We start from the raw sequence: 8,540 nt of genomic DNA, 5'->3' as shown, positions 1-8,540 counted from the left end.
CTCCTTTGCTAAATATAAGCATGGAATAGAATGGATCAAGGTTCTTGGGTGCTCTGACGCCAAACACAGAGACTTGGACAACAAGTCCAAGGCAGTTTTGCCTTTTCGTAAGTTGCAGGTGTTTGGTATCTTAATAGCTGCTGCCTGATTTAGAGACAACCCATGCAAATAGAGGCTCTCCAGCAGAAGTTCTGAGTTGGAAATGCAGCTTCAACACTTTCTGACTCTGACTTTGGACAAACCATTCACATTTTCTAATATCTGTGTGCTTATCTGAAATATAGGATAAATAATACTTGTCTCTTAAATATATCATAAGGAATTAATTTTTTATCTATAAAACTTCATCCTTCCGAACTGCACATAGTCAGCATACAATAAATGTTGGTTTCCTTCTCCCCAGGTAAGAAAAAGTGCTTAATAAATTATAAAAGCTATATGTGAATACAAGCCATTTTTTATTATACTGTGTTGCTTCAGGATTCCGATTTTTTTACAAAAAAAAAGTTTTAGAAAGAAAAATTTAGTTTCTTACAATTCTTGGCATAATATAAGTACACAATAAAAGTCATCTTTCTCACCATTTTCCAAACTTTTTGGCACTTATTAGAAAAGACATGGCATGTCAAACAAAGGATTTTCCTACATCAAAGCAATTTTTCTTTCTTTGTTTTGTCTTTCTTTTCTAACATCAAAAATATCCTTTTGAAGGGTCATAAATATGGTAGAAAAGAAACACCAAATCTATATCTCCCCTCTCTCCTTAGACAAAATTCAAGATGTATGCATCTGAAATACAGAGAAAAATAATTGAAAAGGTGCAATGATCCATCCAGTGGTATCTTTGGCTCCATGTGTATGCTTCTCAAAGTGGACAGGTACTTCTATGTTTGCAAATACTGGTCATGTTTTCATTTTCCATCCTTACAGGAATCAGCACAAGTCTGCTATGGATACCTTATACTAAATCAATGCAGGGTATCTGTGCTTTCCAGGTAATTTTCTTGGCTCTCTCATCACTATTAAAATCACAAATCCAGGGTTTATGTTCCATATTAATCCTTTGCTGAATAATTTTTAACAAATTATTTGTAGATCTAGTTAGAGAAATAAGGAAGTATTGAGGTCGGTTTCCTAGCTGGTACATCGCTTTATTTTTGACATTTTTATCTTATCATTGTAAAACACAGACTTTCAAAATATATTTTAATTTATTTCACAGTCTCATCGAATGGCTTTATATAAATGGTAATAGCATGTTGGAAGAAGATAATGCACTTAGCCTTTCCTTTACATAGGACCTCCTCTTTCCACATAAGGCCCTATTGTAACTTCAGCCACTTGCTTTTAGGCACAGGACTATGCTTCATTCTCACTGCGTAAAATCACAGATTTTTAAAATGGATTTAAATTTAGAAAGTTAGACCAGATATTTTTTCATTAAATATGGCTTGCTAATATATAGCCATCACAAACAGAAATTTTTATCTATATAAAATACATACTTATCCTAACAACATATACTTTTAAGTCAAAAAAAAGAGGAAAAGACAAGGAAAGGAAAGAAAAGAAAAGTCACTGCCAAGGTGCACCTTTTATTTGCAAGTTATTTTACTCTGTGTCATTTTAGTAACACAGTTTGTTAATGTCACATAAATTTTAGGTATAGCAAAGGTAAGTTAGGATATACAGAACTAAAATCTATAAGAAATAAAAAATGTATTATCACCAATTTTGACATATTGTTGCCAATTAGAACATCTATAAGGTGTGTCAGCTGTTGATTTGAGAAATCTAAGTTGTCATATTAAAATTCTACTCAAAGAAGCCTAAAGAGTGGAAATGTTTGAAGAAAATTTTCTCTATTAAAGAGTCTTCATATATCTTACAGACATTGCAGAATAAAAAACATGAACCAGAAAACCCATGAAAATATATAAAGCCTGTGGGTGTAATAATCATATCTATCAACTAACTGATGTATTTTACTATATTGTATCACATACTTTCCACAAAATAAAACATGAGATTTAATAAGTGTTCTTATTGTATCTGAGATATGTGTCACTGTTAAAAAATGTATTAATAAATGAATGAGCCATGAAGCGTAATATTAAAACAAGCACCCATGAACCTACTACCTGACCTAAGAAATATGACCTCCCAATGCTTAGTGGCCCTCATGGGGTCCTTCTCCACTCACTCCCTGGCCTCCTTCTTAGAGGTAGCTGCTGACTGGATTTTGTTTTTTGTCTTTTTTTCTGCTTTGCTTTAAAATTTTACTACATGTATTTATAAACCCTTGTCAGTATATTGTTCAGTTTGTTTTTGAAATTAACAAAAATACAGTATGTATTCTTAGCATCTTTTTCCTCTCAACTTTATGTTTCTATAATTTATTGAGGTCAATTAATATGGCTATAGTTCACTTGTTTTTACTCATGTATGGTATTTCTTTAAATGGTTATATCACAATTTATCTATCCTTCCATTAATGAACATTTAGTTACTACATTTTTTTCTTATCACAAACCATGCTGCTATAAAGAGTATTATAATTATATATGGAAGCAGGCATGCAAGCATTTTTCTAGAGTATTTATCTAGGAGTGGATCTGCCACATCTTAGAGTGCTTTAGTTTGAATTCCACCAAATCCAGATCTTGAGATGAGAATTTGGATGCATGAGTTTATTTGAGTTGTTATTCCAGGAAGCGTGGGAAAGCAATAGGGAAATGAGGCAGATAAAGAAGGAATGTCCCTAAGTGGTGTATTCATGAGTGGTCACTACTGTGGGCAACTGGAACACAATTCCCATGGGGAACCTTCAAGGGGCTGTCAAACTTACCTCAGAAGTGTCCTTTCAAGGGGTAGGAAAGCTAGGTTAATTATCCAACACTTTCTGCCCCTCATTGCTCAGGATTGGTCTGGCGGGCAATGAAAACCTTGGCACTGCCAGCTTGATCCAAGCATAGGCTGAGCAAACTCCTGGCAGATGCTTTAAAAGCCATTAGCATGTCTGGAACTTGTACCTGAGCCGCTGCTCACATCCAGGGTTGACTATGTTGGTAAAGGAAGGGCCCTGACAATCTGGACTACATTATGTATATACAAGTTTAACTTTGTGTAACAACGATAAAGCAGTTGTACCAGTATAAATCCTATCAACAGAGGATTAAGGTTTCCTTTGCCCAACATCCCATTACACTGCCAGAGTTTTATTTTTTTATTTTTTTATTTTTTTATTTTTTTAAATTTTTTTTTTAATTTTTATTTATTTATGATAGTCACAGAGAGAGAGAGAGGCAGAGACACAGGCAGAGGGAGAAGCAGGCTCCATGCACTGGGAGCCCGACGTGGGATTCGATCCCGGGTCTCCAGGATCGCGCCCTGGGCCAAAGGCAGGCGCCAAACCGCTGCGCCACCCAGGGATCCCCACTGCCAGAGTTTTAAACTTTTGCCAATCTAGTGGGTATCACACAGTATTTTTAAAAAGATTATGTTTCTTTGATTGCTAATAAAATAGAGCATTCTTATATAAACTAATTAAATGTTTATATTTTCTCTCTCCAAATTGCTTTGTATGACCTTCATCTGTTTTAAACATATCTATTATGTATCTATCATCTCTCTTTCTCTCTCTCTCTCTCTAACTAGCTTGTAGAAATTCTTTATATTGGTTACTAACCTTGACAGTTATATAGGTGTAAAGAAGTTCTTAACTTTAATAAAATTGAATTTACAAAATTTTTTTTCTTGTGGGTACTGTTTTTTATATTTTGTTAAAGAAACCCCTTTCTTCAAAAATACAAAGATACATTACTATATTGTATTTTAAACTTTTATATATTTTGTTTTTTATATACAGATATTTAATCTTCCTGGAATCTAACTCTATGCATGCTGTAAAGAAGAATCAAGTTGTATTTGTCTTCATATGAATAATTAATTTCCCCAGCACCATTTATGAAAGGATCTATCCTTTCCCACGCATCTGTAATTCCACTTCTGTACCATATGCTGAGCTTCCTTATGTATGTGGTTCTGTTCTTCCTGCAGAAACATCTCATTATTTTAATTACCTAAATCTTATATATAGTTCTGATATCTGATTACCGTTTTCTTCATATAGAATGCTTTTGCTATTATTGATTTTTTGTTCCTCTCTATAAAATTTTAGATCTGCTTTTGAAGCATGAAACTCTCATTGGGATTTTGACTGCAATTACATCATTGAATATAGATATCAACTGAGGGCAATTGACAACTTAATGATTCTGAATTCCTCAATATATGAACAAAGATTATCTCCATTTCCGTATGTCTTATTTCTAAATAAAGTTTTATAAAGTTAGCTGTTTTTTTTTTTCTTTTAGATACCCTCTGTCAAGTTTAAAAGCTTCCTTTCTATACTGCTTTTCTAAAGTCTTTCATCATGAATGGATCTTAAATTTTTCCTAACATTCTTTGTGCATTTAAAGTGATAATTATACAGGTTTTCTCTTGTATTTATTTGTGGTATATTACATCAATAGATCCAGTGTGGAACAACCTTATGCTATTGTGATAAACATGACCTGTTCATGATACTCTACTTTCCTGGGTAGTAAGTTTATAGTGGCGAATAAGGCAGTAAGCAACTTCGTTCTAACAGAGTTACATACCAATGCGAGTAGGGAAGAAAAAATGATACACAAATGAGCATCTGGATGTATTATGCAATATAAGGTACTGATATTTAGTAAAAAGACATACATATTAACGACTCTGCCACAAAAACAAGGAGATATCAGCTAATCAACTGAGATTACAAAAAAAAAATCTTGCCCATATATTTGAACATGAAATTGTGCTAGAAATCATTGGGTATGACTTGCCTCACCTCAGAGTCCATTACAAATGTGGACAACCATAAGGAACATAAAGAAACAACACTGAAAATGTGAATCAACTAAGGAAATAACAGTAGGAAGGGTTGTCCATTATATGCGGTAGAGGGATAGCCAAACTGAATTAGAATTCCTTAAGTTACATTTTGGCTTCATGCTTCTTAAAGGTGTTCTTTGGACTTTACCCTATAATTTACTATGTAAGTATAAGTAGTATTAAAGAAAATTTGTTGCATTAATTTCATGATATCACTGTGGAAAAAACAAACAAACAAACCCCTAGAGGGAAGTTATGCAGTCTCTTTCAGAATGCTTAGTAACAAGACATGGGTATCCATCAATATTTATAAACAAGTTTATCCACCCAACATTAGCTATGAAATAAGTATCCCTCAGGCTCCTCTGGCTGTGGGTAGATAAACCAGCATATCTTCTGTGCTGTGGCCTAGGATTCTGGAAATGAATACAGAGTAAAAGAAAGGGCAGAAGTTCAGCTGGTCAGTACCACTGAAGAAAATGTGATCAGATGAATGCACGGCACCCACACAACAGAAAACTGAGGGACTCTCCAGGCAGCAATGTAACATGCAGTAGTGGAAATGAGAAGAAAGAAGGAATGCTAAAATATGTTTGACTGGGAAAGAGACACTAGAGAACCATGTGGACCCAAACAAAATTCTATTCACAACTGCCCAAGGCCTCAAAAGGAAGTGAATCTCAGAGAATCTTAGTGCGGAGAGGCTCAGGCCTCAGGGAACACGGAGATGACTCCAAGGTCCAGCAGCAAGGGTCTGTGGAAGACTGGTTTTGTCTGGAAGTTTGTTGGAACTTGTACAATAGAGAGGCTGTTTTGAGAGAAGGGACAGTGACACAGCACCAAGTGCCCAGTCACTGGCCATGAGTCTGGGCTTCCAGACCTTCCGAGAGACACTGGTTGGTTCTGGTGGCTGGGACTTAGAAGAAACACATTAGATAGACATGCTTGGGGTTCCCTGGGAACTGGAGCAACTTGTGACAGTCTTAGAGTGAAGAAGAATCAGCACTGGCCAAGAAAAGGGCTCTGCATGGAGCAGAGATGCAGGAGGAAGATGGCTTCCAAGTTTTTCACCTCCGAAAACCTCGACAGTGTTTCATTGACCACAGTGGATATTACTATGTACATTAATTTGAATCAGACCAAACTGGGTTTAAATTCTGCCTTTGCTTTCAATATGGTTTGACCTTCGATGAATTATTTAACCTTCATCAGCCCCGGTCTCCTGATCTGTACAATCCTACCTGCTTGGGTCCTTTTGGGAATATCAAGTGAAGTAATTCACATCACGTGCTTACCTGCTCACCAAAATGCTCAGCCAAAACAGAATAATTCTTTAAAAATCCATAAATGGTAGCTCATATTCACCCACAGATGCTGGAGGAAACAAGGGAAGGTACTCTTCACAGGCACACCATGAGGTGAGCAGACATCTGTGAAAGACCTGGGGAGGGGCACCTGGGTGGCTCCGTGGTTGAGTGTCTGCCTTCGGCTTGGGTCGTGATCTTGGGATCCTGGAATCAAGTCCATCATGAGACTCCCCACAGGGAGCCTGCTTCTCCCTCTGCCTAGGTCTCTGCCTCTCTCTGTGTGTCTCTCATTAATAAAGAAATAAAATCATAAAATAAATAAAATAAAATAAAATAAAATAAAATAAAATAAAATAAAATAAAATAGCTGGGGAGATGCATGGTGCTTTGGGAAATGGGTATCTGGGCCTGGGATCCAAGGTAAGCCATGTGGGGCACTCAGCCAAGCCAACCATTTGTCTTACCCTGGCCCTCGATTTCTTTGCAGCAGATGAGTCCTAAGAAAAGTAAGGTACATTTAGATTGGAAAAAACTGTCAAAGGTGACCTCATCCACTCTCTAGCTCAATGGTGGCCCATATGCGAAACTTTTTCTCTCCTCAGCTTGGGTATCTCTAGTAAGAGGGAGTTCATAAACATTATGCAGCTATTTCCTATTGATGTCTGTCTTTAATTTGTTAGAAAGCTCATCTTTTGATGAGCTGAATCCACCTTCCTGCTACTTAGTTCAGCCATCCTGGAGCAACACAAAATAAATATCTTCCTGCTCCTCCCCTTGTGTCCAAGTGTACGAGGCTTTGTCCCTAAGTGTCAGTGATTGTGAGAAACTGGCTTACAATAAAAAGGAAAACTTGGGGGATACTCTTATTACTAGAACTTTTGAAATTGATTTACAGGGGACCTTTACTGAGACCAAGTGAAATTGCACTTGACATGGGGCACCTGGGTGGCTCAGTGGTTGAATGTCTGCCTTTGGCTCAGGTTGTGATCTTGGGGTCCTGGGATTGATCCTGGGATTGAGTCCTCCATTGGGCTCCCCACAGGGAGCCTGCTTCTCCCTCTGCCTATGTCTCTGCCTCTCTCTGTGTGTCTCTCATTAATAAAGAAATAAAATCTTTATTTTAAAAAAAGAAATTACACCTGACTCAACTCAGAATAGTGAATTTTTATTAAGGGGCCAGATGGGATACAAGATACTTTAAAGAAGAAAAAAAGATGCAAACCTTGCCTTTAAGGAGCATAAAATCTGATTAATTTAGCCATGCTAATGATAGTAGAAGAAAGTCTGGATGAGTAAAGGACACAGTTCAGATACGAAGAAGAAGAAGGAGAAAAAGGAGAGGAGAAAGAAGAAGAAGAAGAAGAAGAAGAAGAAGAAGAAGAAGAAGAAGAAGAAGAAGAAGAAGAAGGAGAAGGAGAAGAGGAGGAGGAGGAAGAGGAGGAGATGATGATAGGAGAAAGAAAAGAAAGAAAGTCCCTGAAAGTCTACATTTATTAAAGCTAAAAGGTGAAATTTTAAATTAATATAATTTATTATTTTATTATGAAAGCAATTTATGGTCATTGTAGAACAAATGAGAAAATTAGCAAAAAGGATAAAACTACAGAAACATATAACTCAACTACCCAAATATATAACCAAGGTTCATTTTGTTGATGTAAACTTCTACTATGGATCTATGTAGATTTTTATTTGGAATTATACTGTATGTGTTATCTTATAAACTTTCCCTTCACGTTTATTATGAGTATTTTTGTTAATAAATACTCAATCACCTGTGTTTAATGGCTGATTAGTATTTCATTAAAAGACTGCATCATCTTTTATTTAACAAATTGCCTATAGTTAACGTTTTGGTTATTTCCAAATTTGGATAGTGTAAATAGCACTCTCGTGGCTAAATCTTTGCATACACTTAATTATTTTTCTTAAGATACATTTCTGGATGTGGAATTGCTGGGTCCAAGCATAAGCACATATTTGAGCCTTTTTATAAAGAGTGCCACACTGAATTCCAGAAATATTGTATTATAAGGGGATAATACTGATAATTTCTCTATCATTTACCAATGATGTGAGTATTGTTGTATTTAAACATCTGCCAATGTAACAGGTGACCAATCATATGCCTTTGTTTTAACTGGATTTCTTTGATTACTAAAATGAAAAAGGTCTTTAAAGATGGTTATTTTGCAGTCACCTTCCTTCTTCATGAAATGCCTATTTTTACACAGGGTATTAATTTTTTTCATTCGATATGTATATTCTGAGTATTGCCTATATGCCACAACTATCCTAGGTGTTGAG

At 35.9% G+C, this 8,540-nt stretch overlaps 1 long non-coding RNA gene across 1 annotated transcript; it reads left to right on the top strand.

Annotated features, from left to right (window-relative positions):
• Positions 1-765: 765 nt before the first annotated feature.
• On the top strand, positions 766-4,319 carry LOC125755228 (uncharacterized). Its single transcript, XR_007411110.1, has 3 exons — positions 766-878; positions 3,869-4,034; positions 4,181-4,319. It is a non-coding gene; the product is annotated as an uncharacterized LOC125755228 (long non-coding RNA).
• The last annotated feature ends 4,221 nt before the right edge of the window (positions 4,320-8,540 follow it).

Source organism: Canis lupus, chromosome 1, assembly GCF_003254725.2.
Source record: "Canis lupus dingo isolate Sandy chromosome 1, ASM325472v2, whole genome shotgun sequence".
Taxonomy (NCBI): domain Eukaryota; kingdom Metazoa; phylum Chordata; class Mammalia; order Carnivora; family Canidae; genus Canis; species Canis lupus.
The sequence above is the reverse complement of the archived record's forward strand: the minus strand, read 5'-3'. Positions and strand labels throughout refer to the sequence as shown.